Consider the following 22,744-nt stretch of genomic DNA (forward strand, 5'->3'; position numbering starts at 1 on the left):
ATACAGTCGATTAACCTAGTGTTCATGGAATCATGAAGGGTCATAAAAGGCACCAGTTTGAAGAAAGTCATGCAAGGTAAAGGCATTTTTTTTCAACCATTATCTCCTGAACTTGCAGGTAATGCAATGAAGGCAAAGACATGGCATCACTTGTTGTTATTAAGTGGTCTTGCACATAGTCATTGAGGTCCTTCTTGGAATACATTAGATAAGAAGAAAAGAAAAAAAAAAGACAGAAGTTGTAAACATCAGATCGTTTGGGTTTAGACTCTGGGGATATACTGGGATGTGTTTGTTTATGTTGCTGACACTTCTTGTTGTTTTTTATGCAGTCTTTTAAATTGGGCATTCCTACTTGCATTAAAGAATTCAGCAGGAATTCATCTGAGTGGGAAGAGATGGGCCTTGATACAAAAAAGTGGAAACTAATTTGGAGAGGCATCAAGGCATTGCTTGGCAGCAACTACAAATTATAATGAATCAATTTATAAAACAATGTAGAAAATGGAGAAACCTGATGTTTTAATCGTTCACTAGTTGTTTTGAAATGCTTAGCTTAAAAATATTATGCCAATATGATGATAGAACACTGGTTTATTACCCATGTCAATGTTTATCAGCAAAGAAATGTATGCTCATTAACTTTACAAATGATACATGTGACACTGACAGGCATGTTCTACAACCCATGAATCCAGACTTAGTCAATTTATTCAAAAGGGTTACTGAATTCTTGTATGAGGGCCTGAAAGCCCATTGTCAATTCTTCTGACCCCATCCCACTCACTTGTGTTGTTGATAAACTCTCAGATCTTAACATAAACTAAAATATCAAATCCACAAACAAATGTAGATGGCAGAAATAAATAGTTTAGCAAAAAGAAAGTAAGATAAGTCTAAATTCCACCACAACATCCACTGGACTGAACAACAATTGAAAGATAACACAAGTAAGAATATATCCAACCAGTTTTATTCAACATTAGCACTTTGATAGTGGTAACCCACTACTTCATTAGACAATGAAACCTTAATGACACAACAGGTATAATTACTCATTGTATTTAAAATGTAAATTTCATAAACCAGGAAGCATTCATCTTAAAGGAACAGCACCATTAATTCATAAGAGCAAAATTCAGTATATAACATAAAAATATATATATAAAACATTAAGAACTCTATCAGTCTAAACCTATTATACTAAAACATATATTATTTAAACATATATTATTTAAAACGCTTCTGATTTTTCAGTGCGGGTCTAAGTGGGACCCTATCATTGAGTCCATTACCCATATCTGCCTTTAAGCTTATTATCCATCTAGTTTCTGATGTTTCCATGCTATTGATAATGTCCCCTCCCTTTTCATTAGGTGTAATAATCTCAGTTACTAAAAACCAAAATGTATGAATATCTCATTACATGGAAGCATGTTTGTCCAAGGCATTTGTCAAGACTATATTCCTGATATTCTGTAAGTGTTCCCTAATTCTAAATCAAAGTTTCATGTTGTTTTTTCCCACATAGAAGGTCATACAGGCATTTCAGACAGCCAAATAAACCACAGTGTCTGAATTACAATTCACTACATCATTAAACGTATGTGTACTTCCATAGTCTGGCTGTATAAACCAGCTAGTGGTGTCCAAAACTTAAAAAAAATTGCATCTATTACAGGGGAAAGTACCGTGTCTCATGCCTAAGCTTTGATCCTTAAGGCTCTCAATGGGATAACACAGCATCCTCTTGAGGGATTTCCTATTTTTAAATAAGAAACTAGGTTTGTCCCTCACTATAGTTCTAATATCTGGATCAAATGTTAGAATATTCCAGTGTTTTTTTTATAACATCAGTAATGATTTTCCCATTGCTGGAAAAATTTGTTAGAAAACATACACAGCTCTTAGTTACTCTTTTCTCCTTTGTGTTTGCATTAATATATGAGAAATATGGTCTAGCTTTATCTCTTCACCAATTTGGAACATTATTAAGTATATGTTGTGTCACATTATCAGTGTAACCCCTTTCAGAAAATCTGGTCCTCAAATCTAGTAAGTCTTCCCCAAAGTCCTGCTCACTAGCAGTTAGCCGGGAGACTGTCATGCCTTGTCCCTTCACTATGTTTCTGAAAATATGTTTCGGATGCATATTTGCTCTGTGGAGCAGCGCATCCTTATGACATTCCTTCCTGTAAACTTTAGTAGTAAAACCCTTTAAAGGATCTATAATAACTTTAATGTCTAAAAAAATCTATCTCCACTGGGGAATGTTTTATGTCAAATTTGAGAAACGTGGTACTATTATTCAGATCTATAAAAAAGCATCTCCAAATCTAACAGACTACCATGCCATAGCAAAAATAAATCATCAACAAACGTCTGCAGAATACTACTGGATCTCATCTCTTTGATCAAACATTCTCATTCTCCCATGTGGCCGTGAGCAAGTTAGCATATCTACTGGCACTAGATGCTCCCATGGCCACCCCATCTCTTTGTAAATATAGTTCTTGATCAAAAAGCATGTTATTTTCATGTACTGATTCCATAAGTGAACAAAATAAATTCACAAACCTACAGTCATATGTGCTTTCACTTGTTAAATATGTTCTAAGCGTTTCTATGCCTATACTATTGGGAATAGCAGTGAGGAATGATCACACATCCAGTGTAACTAATACAAGTTCATCATATTTCCCCACTTTCCATTGAGAAATAAAAGCATGTAATTCAATCAGGAACTGCTGAGAATCTCTCAAAATATAACAATTCTTATCTACCACAGGACTAAGGTGCTTCCCTATGAAAAGTGACATGGGTTCCGCTGACCAGGAGCATCCAGATACTACCGGTCTGAAAGGAGGATTGACTGGATTTTTATGTACCTTAGGAAGTCTGTGTATAACAGGAACCAAAGGAGCATGCACCTAATGAAAGGGAAGGGGATATTATTAATAACACGGAGACATCAGAAACTAGATGGATAATAAGGTTAAGGAAGGTATGGGTAAAGGACTTAATGATAGGGTCTCACTCAGACCCGTACTGAAAAATTGGAAGCTTTTTCAATAATATATGTTTTAGTATAATAGGTTTAGACTGATAGAGTTCTTAATGTTTTATATATTTTTATGTTATATTGAATGTTGTTCTTATGAATTAATGGTGCTACTCCTTTATGATGAATGCTTCCTGGTTTATGAAATTTGCATTTTAAATAGAATGAGTATTTATACCTTTTATGTCATTAAGGTTTCATTGTCTGATGAAGTAGTGGGTTACCACTATGAAAGCTCTAACGTTGAATAAGATTGGTTGGATATATTCTTATTTGTGTTATCTTTCAACTGTTGTTCAGTCCAGTGGATGTTGCTGTGGAATAAACTAAAATATGGTATGTTGGATAGCTAACTAGCTTTCCAACTGAAGCCATACTGCTAATGTAGGAGGTGCCAACTCTAGCAAAAGAAGTGTCACTAGTGACATTCCACAGGGGTCTGGCATCTGCTTCTCAGAAATTAAAACTGAGGTCAATAGACTAGCGAACTGAGTTTGCTGATGACTGCAAATGGGAACAGTTTTCAAATTCCCCTAAGGCACTCAGATACGCTACTAGGATCTGGACCAAACCAACAACTAATGACTCATGTATGCACTCAGATGGTAAAAAAATACTGTGTAATTACCCTTGGAAAATACCTATCTCACTCCCTTACCACAAAGTTAGTTGCCTTCTCAGAACTGATATAGTTATCAAAGACCTGGGTACCTAAGCTGATAGCATATTTTTGTCATTACCATGGCTCATTTGGGGATAGAAGTTCTTTCTGTCTTGCTCAGCAGATCTCTGGGTATTTTTTGTAGTTTTTGTTATTCTATACTCTTCCTTTATTAGAACTTTATTTACCACAATTTGTTTTTTTTTTTTGCTAAGTAGTTCACAAAGCAACTTGAAAACTTGAAGTACTCCAGATATTTCTGATCAAAGACATTTTTGAATTACATAGTGTAAGGTACTCCAAAAAAGGCTAAACATCTTTCCCCTTCTCTTTTTCTCACATAGGTTCCAAATGGCTGAACACCGAAAGTCACTACCTTTTTTGACCTCCTTCACCTTTGCACAACTGATGGTCTATCAAACACTATTTATAACCCAACAGTATTCCCTGCCTTTGAAAGAAAAAATAAGTCTCTTGCTACAGATCAAAGTTTCATCATATCTGCTTTGAAAAGCAAACTTGCAGACTGAAAAGGAGAGCATAAAGCCATGTCTGTGGTAAGCAGAGAAATATTCTTAGTGGGATAACTAACATATTTTCATTTCAAAAGTGTGCCTTAAACTTAATGTAAACCTTGAAACTTATTTTGTCTGCAAAATTTTGTTTTTTTTTCCTTTGATGACTGGGTTAGTCCCAGTAGGCCAGTCTCAGAGGAGACCTGAGTTGGCATTTATACTATTAGGGGACATTTGGCCAGGGCAATGGTGAACTTCCCTTAAAATCATTTGTGACTGGTATTCGCTGAAGTGCTAGCTGTGAATACATGTACACATCTCAATCTTAGTGCAGTGGCAGCTGGGAGGATGGTGTGTGAGATGGACAAATCAGTACAGGAAGTAAAAGTGAATGCCTGCTCTAAGAAACTTTATAGACAACATAGGAAATTCAGAAATTTTATTCCAGCAGCAGCCTTTTGATAAGATGATTGAGACAACCACAGAAGAATGCATAGTTACAATTCCCAATCAGAAGGCTTTAGTATGATTTATTGAAGGATTTAATTAATCAAAGTGAGCTGTAGAATGAAGTCTCATGGGATGACATCATAGACAGAATCCATGAAAAAGAAGTTACAGAAGCAAGACCAGAAGAACCAAATAAACAGGAGAAGAGAGCCTACACAGAGACAGTGGCTAGCATACAAGCAGAAAAAAGATGACATATTAAAAAGAAAACTCATGGTAAAAATGCAAAGAAAAAGAGCCAAGATCTGAGCAGATATGTATAGGACAATTTAGTTTTACCCTTGAAAGTGAAAACACGAGAGACAAGAGCTTTCATATTGATTAACAAAGAGATATTTTGTGACATTTTGAAACTGTACAAAGTATGGTGAAAATGTTATGTGATTATGAGAAAAGGAAGAATAACAGTCCATGGAATGATTATGCTATTAAAGTTTTGTTCTGAGAAATTAAAAAGAAAATACATGTGCAATTCCAACCAGAGCTTGAAAGACAGACTTTATAAGAACATTTAAAAAATGGTTGCAAAGAAGTCCTAGATATTTCAAAAGTATAAGACAAGTGAGCATAGTTCATGGACCTGGGGAGGGCATTGTAATGTTATTTTAAAAATGGACAAAGAGAACCTTATACATATTTCAAATATTATAAATGCTGAGGGTAACAAATGTGTTGGAAAATACTGGGGCAAAAGAAAAAAAATATTTTCTGGAAAAGAAGACCTCTAATTAGCAATTTGGATAAAAAATGTTATATATGTGGCAAAACAGATCATAAAGCTAAAAAATATGAACTTGAACGTTATAAATGTATAAAAATTAACCTTATGGATGGAGTGCAAAGAAAATCAAAGTAATAATAAAGATCAAAGTGAAAATAAAGAGAGGGTAGAAATAGAGGAAACATTAAAAGAAAAAAGGAGATAGTACAAAAAAATGAAGGACTGGAACTAGAGGTAGAATTATTAACTTCTGATGAACAATATATAAGTTGGAAGGCATTAAGAGGGGAAAGAATCTATTGAGAAAAGAGTAAAAGACTGAAAAAATGCTTTAATATAAAAGAATAGAAAAGAAAAAACATGGTTAATGAATACAAGTAATAAAGGAGAAAGATTATATCTTTTCAATTAAGAAAAATAAAGAAAGAATGTGAGAATGTTTTTTCATTTACTGTTAATAGTATGAAGAATATAACAAGAAGAATAGGCATTTTAGAAAGGTATAACAAATGTGATGTAAATATTACTATATTAGAAGATATAAGATTCATGACTTATGTTGAAAGAGTGCAAGTACAAAATTTATGGGATGGGAAAATAATATGAATATCGGGAATGGAAAGTGTACTGGAATAGCAATATTATGGAGGAGAGTAGGAAAAATAGTGTATGTTATATTAGTAATAATAGGAAGATTAACAGTTGTAGATTTAAGGAGGCTAGAAAAAGTACATAGATTTATAGCTATTTATGCTTATGTGCAGTTTTGAGTTGTAGATGATATTAATTGTGATTTACTGTGTAATAAAAAGAAAAGAGGAAAAGCTATAAAGAAAATGCTTGAAGTAATGAAATGTTCCAAATTGGTTTTACAGGACAAAAAACATGGAAGTATGAATGGGGTGTTTTAAAAATTGAAATTGATTACTTTATAGTTTCAGAGGGTATCAGTATATAGGAAGAGGAAACCATTACAACAGGATTTTCAGATCATTTAGCAATATGGATCAAAATAAATCATAGTAAAGTATATAAAATATAGTAAAAGGTATGAAAAATATAAAAGGAATAGAATGATAAAGGAAAGGAAATAATTACTCAATTTTGGAAGGATAATATTACTATTAAACCATTTTACAATTGTTGGTTTGAATTGTCTAAGTCTATTTCTCCGCTTAACCTTTCAAAGTAGATAGTTACTTATATTAGGAAAGAAAAGAAAAAATTAAAGAAAAACAGGAATATGCAGACATATTTGGAGAAGCACTGGAGAATATAGAAAATCAAAATAGAGAATAATATGAAAGATAGAAATAAATTTATAAAAAAAAATCAATTTAAATTTTAAGAATTATTATATAAACTGAGATTTTTTTTATAAGGACAGAAAGATGTATCCCAATATCTAAGTAACATAGTACAGGAACATTGTAGTGTGTTGAGTGAAATGACCTTAAAGAAAATTCAACAACAAATTACAGAAACTGCTATAGGCTATGTAGAAGAAATGTTTAAAAAGAAAAAAAGACAAAATGGAAGGGTATGAAAATTAAAAACATTTAGAGAACAAATGAATAGAGAATTTGAAAAAGAAATATCAATATACAAACTAGAAGAACTCAAAACAGTTTAATGTAGAATCTGCTGCTGGGCCAGATGAAATTGCATTCACAATATATAAAAATGAAGAAGATTGGCAGAACATGTATTTATTATGTGTGTTCAATGAATGGTTAAGTAAAGCTATACATTATAAAGAATTATGCAGTGGAATATTAAAAAAATATATGGAAAAGGGAGAAAAAAGAAGAAATAAAAAATGGAGCACCAAGCTGAGTAACCAGCAGCAAACACAACTAAAACAAAAATAAATAAGCTCTTTATTAAATGCCAACAAAGGACTCTAGATACAACTGTAGAGTATGAAGCCCTTTTCATCTGGTGGAATATCCAGACTTCCTCAGATACACTACCATACATTCCTTGTACATTTAAAAGCAGTTCAAATAGGTCACATGACCACATTAATTGACATCTTGAGTTAACTCTTTAAGGAAAAAACTTTAAAATTTAGTTTACATTATTTATACTCTGACTTTTTTAATGAATACAAGACTATGAAAATGTGTATTCATTCACAGAGTGTATTTAAAAATAAAAAAGCAAAAAAAATGTATATAATATTTGTTCTACTCATTCTATTAGCATTTCATACTCTACCATTGTATCCAGTGTTCGTTGTTGGTATTTATTAAATTCATTGGATTTTACATTGCGAGCTTCCTGAAGCTTAAATAAAAAATGAAGACCAATAACACTAAATAATAACGATTATAGGATATTTAAGAAAATAATACAGAAAAGATTTGAAAATAAGATGCAATATATAATGGAGTAACATGCATATGGAATTAAAGGAAAGGGGTGTCAAGATTTACTAATGATAGTGAGAGAAATAGATGATGATAATACAAATAAAAAAGAGATAAAACTAATGGTAGGCAGTATTAACAAAGCATTTGATTCAATACAGCATGATATAGGAATAAATGGATTTGTATAAGTAAATAAAAATAAATAAGTGTTTACAGCAGCATACAACTACTACAATTAAGTAAGAGTTCTAGTAATTTGTTGGTTAAGCAAAGAAATAGACATAGCCAAGGGTACAAAATAAGGATTTCCTATGAGTGGCATTTATTTGCTTTGGTTATGACTACAATAATTACTGAAATTAATCAATCAATGAAGAATGCAAATTATCATTCATTTAGGTTTTGAAATTCTGGCTATGGTGTCATATGCTGTCTATATAATTATTACTACTAAAAACAAAGGATGGATGAGAGAAGTTATGCTTTATTTGGTGTAATGCTTACATGAAATAGGTATGAACTTAACCAAAGAGAAAGGTAAAGGAATAACCAATACTATTAAAATAGATGTAATACAATTATGCATGAAAGAACTATCTGTTTTGGGCATACATTTTGCTAAAGATAGTAATAGAAAGGGAAGGGACATTATTTTAAATGAATTAAAATACATTTGTATATTATGGTAATCATATAGATTACGTTTTAAGAAAAAATGAGCTTAATCAACTCAATATTAATAGGTAAGATAGCATATTTATGAAGTGTTGTTATGATTCTTAGAATGTATGAGAAACTTTTGTTAGAAATGTTAGAAATGTTTTTTTCTTTTATATGGGGATGGAGATTAAGTGCCATTAAATGAGATGGGTTGGGAGGGTGGCCTAATGGTTAAGGTATTTGCCTTACAAACACAAGGTACAGGGTTTGATTCTCACAAGGGATAATTGGCTAGGCTTAAAAATGGCTTGCAAGGGCAGTTAACCTAGTACTAATCTATGAACCTATGAACCTATATATTGTACATAAATAAAGTGGAATTTGGTTTGGAATTGAAATAGTTTATGCTGCATTATTAAATTTATGGAAAGTTTTAAAATGTTTAAATGAAAAAGATGAAAATGTATTAATAAGAATATTTAAATACAATTATGAGGAATTATGTGAAACAATTAAATGCCATAATGAAGAAATAAAAAATTATTAACAAAACAAAAATAAGTATCTGGAAGATAAAGATTGATGAAGTTGAAGAAAACACAAAATATGGTACAAAAACATTATGAGAAAGCATTATTATGTAAATCCTTAGGAAAACATTCCAGAAGCAAAGATCAGAGCAATCAAATAATTATACAAATGGTGTAATAATCATGCTGAATGCCAACATTTTTGTGAAGATTGGAAATAAAGAAAAATAAAATAATTTGTTTGTACTGTGCTGAAAAAGAAGCAACAGGATATGTAATTTTGAAATGTGAAAGAGCTAAAACATATGGAATACTTCATTTACAGAAATTTTGGGGGGATATAAAAACAAAGATAGCTAAACATGGATATAATTTATTGTGGGTATTATGAAGACATAAGTAAAAAATGAATATTGATAAGAAATATATGCAATATGGGTGATATGGATATGATCACTGATATTAAAAAAATCATTAGATTATGGCTTTAGAAAAAGGAGTGGGAATCAAAGTAAGAACCATATAAGCTTGCATATTAGTTTGGGATATAAAGATATGAAAATGTAAAATAATTGTAAGTACTTATATAAATGTGAAATATGAAAATGCAAAATCATTGCAAGTATTTGCAAAAATATAAAATATGAAAATGTAAAATCATTGCAAAATACTTGTATTAATATGAAATATGAAAATGTAAAATCATTGTAACTACTTGCATAAGTATATATGTATGTATAAAATGTATATGATATAAAGGATGTGAATAAACAACCCCTACTTTTTTGATAGGTCCCATGGGATTTTTTATATCCAACTGCACTACTACCAACTCAAGCAGATGGGGCCTTGATTTAATGTCTCATCCAAAGGATGGTATGTCCAAGATTACAGCACCCTTCTTATGCTGCACTGCAGTTTGAGCATTCAATCTATCTGGTGTGGGAATTGAACCACCAGCCAGCTGCATCATAGGTGAGTCTGCTACCTGCTGTATAATTGACACTGCTAGCCAATGCATTTAAAATGTGTTCCATAAGCTTAATGTCAACCTTTAAACTTCCATCGGCTGCAAAATGTAATGTAGGTGGGCTTCATGTTTGTGGCTAGTCTGAATTATGCAATACTTGACCATGAAATACATACTTTCATATGGTAAGGCCAATAGACTTTTATTAGTAGTAAATTTAGATGTACATAAGATGCAAATTAATTGGTCAAGAATGTATAAAGAATGTGTACTTTGAGTGAGAAGAGATGAGTCTTAATATAAGACAGTTATTTTACATTAAGAAGGTTTGTGGTCTGCACTTTTGTGGGAGGATAGGCTAGATTCTGCCCATCTGAGCTGGGAATGTCTGGTTAAAGGATTATTGTCCCTGCTTATTTGAACTGTTTCTTTCTGAAATTGGTGCACCTTGCTTGCTATAGCATACACTAGAGTCAGCCATGCTGGATCTAGCTTTGTTTGTATAACTTGAGCACTAATCCAGGCCATCTTTTTTGGACAAGGTTCTCCTGCACCCTAGTGGCAGGACTATGCAGCTAGTACTTGTCTGATTGAAGACTGCTGGAACAGGGATCAGTTTTGAGCTTTTTTTACTGGTTAATTGGGTAATTTGTTTAAATCAGTTTGCTCGTTTTCTATTGTTATATATAAAACAAATTGTACTGTATTCATCTGCTTTTACTGCCGTTGTGTTTCTTCCTGCTTTATTGCATTTATTCTACTGCATTTATTACTGCTTGTATGTAGCCTGACTAAATTATAACTGTTATTCTAAGTCTTTGGTTGAAGCACTTGAGCTTCAGACCAGTTGTTTTACAGGTTTGTGGTCTGCACTGTTGTGGCAGGACAGGAAGCTTACATCCTTCTAAGTGGGGGGTTGCTCACTGAAGGCTTAGTGTCTGTTATTCTAAAAGTGTATTAGTTCTGGTTTAAGCACTTGGGCTTCAGGCCAGTTATTTTACATTAAGAAGGTGTGGTCTGCACTTTTGTGGGAGGAGAGGGTAGATTCTGCCCTTCTGAGCTGTGAGTTTCTGGTTAAAAGCTTATTGTGCCTGTTTATTTGAGCTGTTTCTTTAAGAAATTGGTATGCCTTGTTTGCTGTAGCATAGACTAAATTCAGACCTGCTGAATCTAGCTTTGTTTGAATAACTTGAGCACTAATCCAGGCTATCTTTTTTGGAGAAGATTCCCCTGCACCCTAGTGGCAGGAGTATGCAGTTAGAACTTGTCTGAGTGAAGAGTGCTGGAATGGGGCTCAGTTGTTAGCTTTTTATTTGTTAATTGGTTATTTTTTTTAAATCAGTTTCTTCATTTTCTACTGTTATATTTAAAAAAAATATACACTCTATGCATCACCGCTTAGCTAGAATTATAGCTTCATAGGCTCATAGGTAGGTACTAGGCTATCAGCCCAAGAGCCTAAGTAACCTTGCCGACAAGGTTCCCTGGCTTACGCCACCTAAGAAAGTTAATTTCCTGTGCCTCTGTCGAGCAGAGCCACAGAAGTTATCCCCGGTGTGTATTTCCTATTTCCCATCCACTCATCAATATATTTCTTGAAGAGTGCTAATGAGGAACTTTGCTTGACATAGATGGGTAGCTTGTTCCAGAGTATAGGAAGACTCTGGGACAGGAATCTATCCCTCCAGCATGTCCTGTTTATTGTGGTAACAAGGATTAGGTCCCTAGAGCTGGTAGCTCAGAGGGATTGGGATTTATTTTGGTGTAGCATGTCCAACAGCTCTGGGTTTAACATAGCTTTATATGCTTGGAAGAGATCTCCATGGAGTAGGTGATATGCTACAGAGTAAAGCTGGAGTTTTTTGAGACGGTCAGTGTAGGGCATCTGTTTGAGGCCAGTAATCCTCTTTGTGAGGTAATTCAGTGGCCTTTCCAGCTGCTGCAGATGTCTTGTGAGGTACATTCCAAAAGGGGTGTTGTACTCTATAATGGGTCTAATGAGTGCCGAGTAGAGGGGAACAATGACCTATTTTTTCCTGGATGAGAACCCTTTTGTGATGAGGTGTGCCACATAGAAGGATTTCCTGACTACTGTGGTGATGTAATTATAAAAAGAGAGACTACTGTCCACCTGGGTCCCAAGGTATCTTATCACACATTCGACACTAAGTAGACTGCTGTTTATGTGGTAGTTCATGGGTACAGAGGTTTTACCAAAGGGGATGACAATGCACTTTTTGGTATTGAGCTTGAGGCCATGCCTCTGACACCAGGCATCTGCCTCAGTGAGGCCCTTCTGTAGGGTGTCCACATAATTTGGGGACTCAACGATGGCTCCTAGTTTGCAGTCATCTGTGAACTTCATTAGCTAGAGGCCTTCTTTGTTAGCCTGCACTTCAGAGAAGTAGATACCAAACAGGAGAGGTCCCAGGACTGAACCTTGTGGTACTCAACTTGTTACTGGTTTGAAGTCAGATTTGGAGTCTGCAACTTTTACAGTGTGGGTTCTGTCAGTGAGCCAGTTGGCAACCAATCTTGTGACATAGGGATTTATATCTAGTTTAGTGAATTTAGCTATAATTCCAGAATGGGGGATGGTGTTGAAAGGCTTGGCAAAGTCAAGATAGGCTGTGTGAACCACCTTACCATCATCTTACAGCTTTGGTGACTGCCTCAAAGAAGTTGATCAGGTTAAGAAGGCATGATCTGCCTTTCACAAACCTGATCTGGGTGATGTCCAGAGTTTGGAGGTTACCATTGTCTTTGTTTATGAGTTCCATGATGATACATTCCATGGCCTTACAGACCAGGTTTATCAGGCTAATAGGGCGATAGTTCCCAGGATCAGTGGTGGCTCCCTTTTTGTGGAGTGGGATAACTGTTCTGTGCACCATTCAGTGGGCACAAAGCCTGATGCGAGACTATGAATGAATATGGTGCTTAGGTGGGGAGCCAGTTCGTTCTGAAGTTCGTGTAAAATGCAGCCTGGTGCCATAAAGTCTGCTCTTCAAATTTTCCCTTAGAACTAGCCAGTTTTTTTTAGTTTTAGCACTCAAATCTGTTTCTTCGAGCTCAGCACTTGTTCAGAACTCATTGTAAGCACTAAATAAGCTCCAAATTACTGCAGCACTCAACTTTTCTCACTTGTCTAGAGGAAAACAGTTTTTACTACTTAATAAATAAGCACCTATCCAGGCATGTCTAAGGGTCAGCTCCTGGTGTTTTCTCCTGTCTTCTTGATGAATCTGAGTATCTTGTGGCAATGCAGCAATTGCCTCATGTACACAGACAACCCTTTCCTTCTTCCACCCAACACTGCAACCTGTGAGAGATGCACTTATATAGCCAAACTGGAAGCAAAGTTCTCTTCACCCAAAACTGGACTAGACAGTCAAGAGAAGAAGGTAAACACTTGCACCACACTACGTTCATCACATAGTCCCTCAAAACCTACACAACCAAAACACACACATAGTAACACAAAACAGACACCTACATTCACAGAGTATCTCAATAAAAGTCTGCTCAAGCAACAGAGACCTCCAAAGCAGAAACGCAAGCAACCTCCACCCCCAACACAATGCAGATGACATGTAGCCCACAAACTCAGTGTGCCACTCAACCACAGCCATAAGGCATAACAACATACCCAACACTCTAGTCATAGGTGACTCTATAGTCAGGCACACTGATGTTCTACTCACCAGGCTAAACAAGGAGAAAGTTACTGTCAGCTGCCTGTTGGGTGCCAGGATCTGCCAGATAATGCACGCACTCAGGTCACTCCACAACAAGTACAAATATGACTCTATCATTGTCCATGATGGTGTGAATGACCTGAGATGTACCTCCCTGGACTACATAAAAAGAGACATGGAGGAGTTTTCTGATCTTGTAGCCCAGGCAGGTATGCCCTAGCCCTGAGTAGCATCCTGCCATCACCCAGCATGATACCACAGTACAAGGACAAAATGACTGAATTCAACAATTGGCTAAGCTTCTGGTGTCATTCTAAGGGGATCCAGTATCTGTCTGCCTGGGATGACATGATTGACAGACCATGACGCTTTGCCAGAGATAGCCTGCACCTGTCACCCTTGGGATTCTGGATACTGGCTAAGACTCTTGCCACCCTTATAGTGCGTTTCTAGGCAAGGCTCAAATGACAAATTTACCACCATCAGGTATAAGCAAGCAAAATCTGAGGGTAATGCTATTCAATATTAGAAGTCCAAACCTCAAAATGCATTCACTCAAGGCACTCTTTAAAATGGAAAACATCGACATCTGTGCAGTGACAGAGACCTGGTTCAAGGCTCCAGAGTGCACCCCTGCATTACAAGGCTATAATTCATACCACACTTTTCGGCCACCTAACCTGGGCCTAAACACTAAAGGCGGAGGTGTGTCCATATTCATTAAGGATATCCATATGTCCAGGCTAGTTGCTCAGCATAATGCATCTGAGATTATCCAAGTGCAACTAACTCTGGGCAAGACACAATCCAAATTATAACTTTCTAAAGATCCCCCACTGTATCCCAGGATTCTCACTCCTCATTTCTTGATACACTGGAAAATATTAGGGTTCAACCCAACACCCTAATAATGGTCAATTTCACCTACTCCACCATTAACTGTGAAAACTACTCATGTACCAGCTCTTTTGCTCCACTTTTTCTGGAATTCATAACTTTCAACACCTTGGATCAACTTATCCACACCCCCACCAGGGCAACAATATCATAGACCTAGTCATTACCAACATGGGCGACTGGTGTTCTACACCAGAGGTCAATTCCTCATTGGTCAGATCTGACCACAAGCTAATCACCCTAGACATCCACATCCCACCCCCCCCCCCCCATTAGGGAAACCACCTTAAAAAATTTCTCCAAAGCCAACTTCACGTTTCTTAAGACAGAAGTGGCAAACTTCATGACACCCATGCAGACAGACAATAGAGGTATGACTGCTGAATCTTACACAAATGCACTTTATAAGCACTTACATGAGTGCATGGATAGTGCTATCCCTTACAGAACCAAGATACTATCCTCCAAAAAAAGGAAGCCAATCTGGTGGTCCCCTGCCATAAACAAACTCTACAACAGAAGAAAGAAACTGTTGCAAAAAAGAGTAAAATCCCATGATTGGAGGAACTCCCTGGTCAACCTCAGTAAGAAGCTGAAATCCATCATAAAATCCTCCAAAGCTAGTTACAAAAACACAATCGCTACTGATTCTAAAGACAACCACAAAGCATTCTATAACTATATCAAGATTCTCAATGGCAATACTCAGATCTGCTCTGCGTTACAGCACAATGGCACTAAATATACAGAACCAACTGATATTGCAAACATCCTGGCAGATAGGTTCAGTGCCAACTTTACCACCTCTCACCCCCTAAAAGGCCCATCTCTATATTGGAAGAATGTAAAGTTCCTGTAATCATGGCTGCACAGGTAAAAACCACACTTTCCAAAGCCAAGAACACAGCATCCATGGGACCTGTCAACATCCCAGGCTGCATTCTACATGAACTACAGAATGAATTGGCACCCCACCTAAGCACCATGTTCAATCATAGCCTCACCTCAGGCTTTGTGCCCACTGAATGGTGCACAGTGATGGTGATCCCACTTCACAAAAGGAGAGCCACCATGGACCGTGAGAACTACCGCCTCATTAGCCTAACAAGCCTGGTCTGCAAGGCCATGGAACGTATCATCATGGAACTTATAAACAAAGACATTGGTAATCTCCAAACTCTGGACCCCACCCAGTTCGGGTTTGTAAAAGGCAGATCATTTCTCCTAAACCTGATAGACTTCTTTGTAGCAGTCACCAAAGCTGTAGACGAGGGTAAGGTGGTTCACACAGCCTATCTAGATCTTGCCAAGACTTTTGACAGCATCCCCACTCTGGAATTATAACTAAACTCACTAAGCTAGGTATAAATCCTTATGTCACAAGGTGGGTTGCCAACTGGCTCACTGACAGAACCCACACTGTGAAAGTAGCAGACTCCAAATCCGACTTCAGACTAGTGACAAGTGGAGTACCACAGGGTTCAGTCCTGGGTCCTCTCCTGTTTGGTATATACTTTTCTGAAGTACAGGCTAACACAGAAGGTCTTTGGCTAATGAAGTTCACAGATGACTGCAAACTAGGAGCCATAATCAAAACTCCTAATGATGTGGACATCCTAGAAAAGGGCCTCACTGTGACAGATGCCTGGTGTCAAAGCCAAAAAGTCAATGTCAAAGTCAAGCTGAATGCCAAAAAGTGCATTGTCATCCACTTTGTTAAAAACTCTGTACCCATGAGCTACCACATAGGTGGTAGTCTACTTAACACCGAAAGTGTGATAAGAGACCTTGGGACACAGGTGGACAGTAGTCTGTCCTTTGATAATTACATCACCACATTAGTCAGGAAATCCTTCTATGTGGCACAGCTCGTCATAAAAAGTTTCTCATCCAGGAAAAAAAGAGGTCATTGTTCCCCTCTACTCGTCACTCATTAGACCCATTATAGATTACAATGCCCCTTTTGGTATGTACCTCAGAAGACATCTACAACAACTGGAAAGGTAGCAGAAATACCTCACAAAGAGGATTCCTGGCCTCAAACAGATGCCCTACTCAGACTGTCTCAAAAAAATTCCAGCTTTACTCCATCACATATCTCCTACTCAGAGGCGATCTCTGCCTAACATACAAAGATATGTCAAACCCAGAGCTGTTGGGCATGCTCTATTTAAAGAAATTTCCAATCCCTCCGAGCTTTATGCTCTAGGGACCTAAACCTTGTCACCACAATAAATAGAACATGCTGGAGGGATAAATTCATGTCCCAGAGACTTCCCATACTCTGGAACAAACTACCTATCTATATCAAACTAAGCTTCTCATTAGCAGTCTTCAAGAAAACTCTTAATGATTGGATGGGAAATAGGAAATTAACCCCGGGATAACCTCTGTGGCTCTGCTTGACAGGGGCACAGGAAAATAATTTTCTTGGGTGGCAAAAGCCAGGGTACCATTTTGGCTAGGCTTATATAGGACTTAAGGCCAATAGCCTAGTACCTACCTATCAACATATGACTGAAAATAGGAACAGTTTTCAAATTATCCTTAAGCACTCAGATACGCTGCTAGGAATTGGACCAAACCAACAACTAATGTCTCACTTATGCACTCATTTTAAATGGTAAAAAAAATACTGTGTAATTACCCTTGGAAAATACCTGTCTCACTTCCTTACCACAAAGTTAGTTGCCCTCTCAGAATAGATATAGTTATCAAAGACTTTGGTACCTAAGCTGATAAAATGTTTTTTCATCACCATGTCTCATTGGGGATAGAATGTCTTTCTATCTTGCTCAGCAGATCTCTGGGTATCTCTTTTATGTCACATGTAGTTATTGTTATTTTATACACTTCCTTTATTAGAACTTTCTTGACCATGGTGTCTTAAGTAGCTCACAAAGCATCTTGAAGATGTGAAGTACTCCAGGTATTTCTGACCAAGGAAAGTTTTGAATTCCATAATGTAAGGTACTCCAAAATGGCTAAAAATATTTTCCCCTTCTCTTTTTCTCATACGGGCTCCAAATGGTTGATTTCTGTTTAGAGTTTTGAGCACCAGAAGTCACTACCTTTTTTTGACCTCCTTCACCTTTGCACAACTGATGGTCTATCAAACACTTCCAGTGCAAAAATAATAACACAGGCTGGTGTGACATATTTATAACCCAACACATTCCCTGCCGTTGAAAGAAAAAAAGCATCTTGCTACACATCAAAGTCTCATCATATCTACGTTCAAATGCAAACTTGCAGACTGAACAGCAGACCATAAAGCCATGCCTGTGGTAAGTGGAAACAATATACTTAGTGGGATAACTAATATATTTTCATTTCAGACGTGTGTCTTAAGCTTAATGTGAACTTTTAAACTTACATTGGCTGCAAAATTTAGTTTTATTTTGTTTCCATTGATGAATGAGTTAGTCCCCGTAGGATAGTAGCCTCTTTTCAGAGTAGACCTGAGGTGGCATTTATACTACTAGGGGAAATTTAGCAAGGGCATCGGGGAACTTCTCTTAAGATCATTTGTGATTGATATTTGCTGAAGTTCTATCTGTGAATAAATGCACGTCTCAATCTTAGTGCAGTGGCAGCTGGGAGGATGGTGTGTCAGATGGACAAATCAGTATATAAAATGGAGGTGAATGCCTGCTCTAAGAAAGAGTTTGTAGAAAACTTCAGAGATTCAGAATTGTTATTACTGCAGCAGCCTTTTGGTAAGATAATCGAGATGACTACAGACCAAGGCATAGTTACAACCCCCAATCAGGAGGCTATGTTATAATTTATTGAAGGATTTAATAAATCAAAATGAGCTGAATAATGAAGTCTCATGTGGTGACATCATGGATAGAATCCATGAAGAAGAAGATACAGAAGAAGAAAATAAACAGGAGAAGAGAACCTATAAAGAGACAGTGACAAGCATATAAGCAGAAGGAAAAGAAAAAAAGAGGACATATTAAAAAGAAAATTCATGAAAATGCAGAGAAAAAGATCCAAGATCTTAACAGATATGTATAGGACAAGTTAGTATTACCCTTGAGAGTGAAAACTCGAGACATAAGAGCTTTTGATTAATAAAGAGATATTTTGTGACATTTATTTTGAAACTGTGCAAAGTATATTGAAAATTTTATGTGAGTAAGAAAAAAGACAGAATAACAGTCCATGGAATGATTATACAATTAAAGTTTTGTTTTTAGAAACTAAAAGGAAAATACATGTGAAATTCCAAACAGGGGTTAAAAGACAGACTTTATAAGAACATTTAAAAATTCTTGCAAAGAAGTCCTAGAAATTTCAAAATTATAAGACAAGTGACCATAGTTCGTATACCTGGGGAAGGCATTGTAATGTTATTTTAAAAATGGACAAAGATAACTGTATACATATTTTAAGCATTATAAATGTTGAGGGTTACAAGGTTGTTGGAAAATACTGGGGTGAAGGAAAACATATTTTGTTTGTGGAAAAGAAGAACTTTTAATTAACAAATGGGATAAAAAATGTTATATTTGTAGCAAAACAGATCATGAAGCTAAAAAATGTGAACTTGAATGTTACAAATGTAAAAAAAATGTAGCTTATGGATGGATTGCAAAGAAAAGGAATATGAACAAACTACAAAATATTGTAAATCAAAGTCATGATAAAGAGCAAAGTGAAAATAAAGAGGGGGTAAAAGAAATATTAGAAGAAAAAAGGAGATATCACAAAAATGAAGGACTGAAACTAAAGGTAGAAATGTAACATTATGATGGAAAAGATATAAGTTGGAAGGCATTTAGAGGAACATATCTACTGACAAAAGAGTAAAAGACAGAAAAAGAAATTGTGAATGCTTTAATATAAAAGAATTGAAAAGAAAAAAGAAAATGGTTAATGCATACAAGTAATAAAGGAGAAAGATTATGTCTTTTACATAAAGAAAGAGAGAGAAATAATCTGAAACTTTTTTCATTTACTGTTAAGAATATGAAGAATATAACAATAACAGTTTCCTGCTACATGTAGCGCCATCTTTGAATTGCATCTATCTATCCCTTCCACACACTGTACGCCAACAGCATTCACATGGTTTATTGTGCTCATCACCTCTCTCCCTTGTTTCTGCACTTTAAAATTGCATCCCAGTTCAAGGCTCTGACATGTACTTCTAAAACTGTGAATCTGTCCTAAACCATACTGAAACACATACCTCAGGAGCCTGGAAATAAATTATGATAACCTCGCCCTCTGTTAACGAGAAAATAATTATCTGAAATCCTATCTGAACACATTTACCTTATTCCACCTTGGAATTTAGGTATCTTTAACCAGGGTGAGCACAACACCACGGGAACCTGATGCCATATACTGACCCTTGCTCCCCTCCCATAACTACACCTTAACTATCACTCTCTCCCTAAATAAATACAACTTAGCTAACTCCCAGTATTTTAACAGAAACACTTGGATTCTGGAAGTAATCCTGAATGATTCTGGCTCAGGGCTGACTGATAGTTTTTTTTTAAACAGCTGCTACTTAGTAGGTGTAGACCTCCCCCCTCTACACCTACCACATCTGGCACTAGGTGCTATTAGTTTCAGCATTCACATGGTTTATTGTGCTCACCAGGTACTCTTTGGACTACTGTTTAAAATTGTTCAAATGCTTTTAACTTTGTATTTGTCCTTTCTGTTATTAAACATGCACTTGTTGCAGTTCTGAGTTACCACTGTTGCTGAAAGTGCTGCCAGCACTCTGTATCAATGTATTAGATTGTAATTAGAAATGTTTTTACTCCTTGATTACTATCCTAATAACTGTATACAGCTCCAGCTGTCTTAAACTTTGAGTATTAAGAACTGAAATAGTACAGTTCTGGTGTCACGGCACTAACTGAGCTAGCCATATATCCTGTTTGTAAATTTGATAACCCCTCGAAGCTACAGATTTGTTTAATGTAGTAGCACTCTGTTCTGAGCCTGCATTTATGTTAACTATCTCTGTGTTTAAAACACAAAGCTACAGTGTGTACATTGTATCATGTTGTATTAGTGCTCCATCAAGAGCTTGCATTTGTGAGCATTTGTGAGCATTGTCTCCGTGGTTAAAGAAGCGAAGTTACAGCTTTTTTAATGTATTAGCACTCTTTTTAGAGCCTGCATCTGTGTTAATGGTCTCTGTATTTAAAACACAAAGCTACAGTGCTGTATTAGCATTCCGTTAAGAGCCTGCATTTGCGAGCATTGTATCTGTGCTTAAAGATGCTAACAACCCTCTGCTTTCCACTAATACTAGTTGGTTTCCATTATTAACTACAGATATTTCAGCTAAGCCTAGTGCCTGCTATTTAACTAGATGCATGCTTATTGCATATGCTGCTAATTTCTATTCATATAGTGTTTTTAAGTGTCTGTGCTATTGGGTGACTGTTTCTACTATCCACCTCATCCCACTAAATACACTGTGTTTCTGTTTCTCCTAGTTCTCTCCCTTGTTTCTGCACCTTAAAATTGCATCCCAGTTCAAGGCTCTGACAATTACTGCTAAAACCAGGAATCTGACCTAAACCATACTGAAACGCATACCTTGGAAGACTGGAAATAAAGTATGATAAACTCCCCCTCTGTTAATGAGAAAATAATTATCTGAAATCCTATCTGAACACATTTAGCTTATTCCAACTTGGAATTTAAGTATCTTTAACCAGGGTGAGCACAACACCATGGGAACCTGATGCCCTATACTGACCCTCACACCCCTCCTGTAACTACACCTTAACTATCACTCTCTTCCCAAATAAATACAAGGCTGACTGATAGTTTTTTTTTAACAGCTGCTACTCAGTATGCCCCCGCTCTATTCGCCCTCCCTATGCTCGGGCTAACTTTGCTCTTCTCCCACCCCCATTCCCAGCCAGCCCTACATCATTTCTTTTATACTTATCAACCTAAACCACATCTCCCACACTCTACCCTTATTCCCTCCCACCTACTTCCTTACTAACACACCTGTTCTACTGTACCACCTTCTTACAAACCCCTGCTTATTTCTCACCCCTCCTTCCCACTGTCTCCACATACGCTACCTTAAATCATGTTTTTCAGAACACACACCTTAGTCCTGATATCAGTACTGTATTGCCTTTACTTCCTCGCTTCGTCCAACTTACAACTACCTCCACCCCATTTTCACCCCACTAACTGGACTTTAAATCCAAGTACAAAACCACAGGCTCATCTACAAATCTGTCCTTCCATCCTAACCCATACCACTCCCTTTCCTAAAATAAAATTATCTCCCCCTCTCTCAACCTCCTTAAAACAAAAAAGAAAAGTCCCCCCACTCAAACAATTACTCTACTTCAAACCTCGACTTCAATAAGGAGACATCCATCCTTATCTAGGCCCCTCCTTCTCTACCCTGAACAATAACTCTCATGTACCAAATTTAACCAACTTCACTTCTTCAAAAAAGGAAGTATCTTTCTGCTCTCTCAGCCTCATGAATATAGTAAATAAAGTTCAGGATTTCCATGCCTGGTTTGCTAAATATACTCCTGACATAGTCACCCTAAATGAAACTTGGCTGAAACCACACTACCAAGATAGTGAAATTGCCCCTTCCAGCTATAACATCCTTAGACTTGATAAACAAAAGAAAAAAAGGAGGAGGAGTAGCCATACTCTATCCTGATCACCCTCCCTGTACCCTCTTTCCCTACAGCTGAACTCCTGCTTTCCGATTTTAAACTTAACAACTTTACCAGCATAACTGTAGTAGCAATATATATCCCCCCAGAGATAATCTTAACATACTCGAAAACATCCTATCCCACCTCTCTCAGACCATCCATAATGAAGCCATCATACTAGGGGACGTAAACATTGATTGGCTCTTAATTCAACCTCTCAACACTACCTCTTGTATCAACTTACATGGATTTGAGCAGCTAATCTTTACCCCTACCATTATTAATGTCACACCTTCCAAGATCTCTTCTGGATTGGATTTTGGTCTCTCACCCCCAAAACTACCATAACCCTCAGACCCTTCCAAATCCCCTTAGTGACCACTGCCCTATCACTGTAACCAGATATACTCCCCATTTCACCAGACTATTCAAGTTTATCACTTCCTGCAAAATATCAGCCT

Source organism: Protopterus annectens, chromosome 12.part0 (genome assembly GCF_019279795.1).
Source record: "Protopterus annectens isolate FY-2018-M chromosome 12.part0, PAN1.0, whole genome shotgun sequence".
In the NCBI taxonomy this organism is placed as follows: Eukaryota; Metazoa; Chordata; order Ceratodontiformes; family Protopteridae; genus Protopterus; species Protopterus annectens.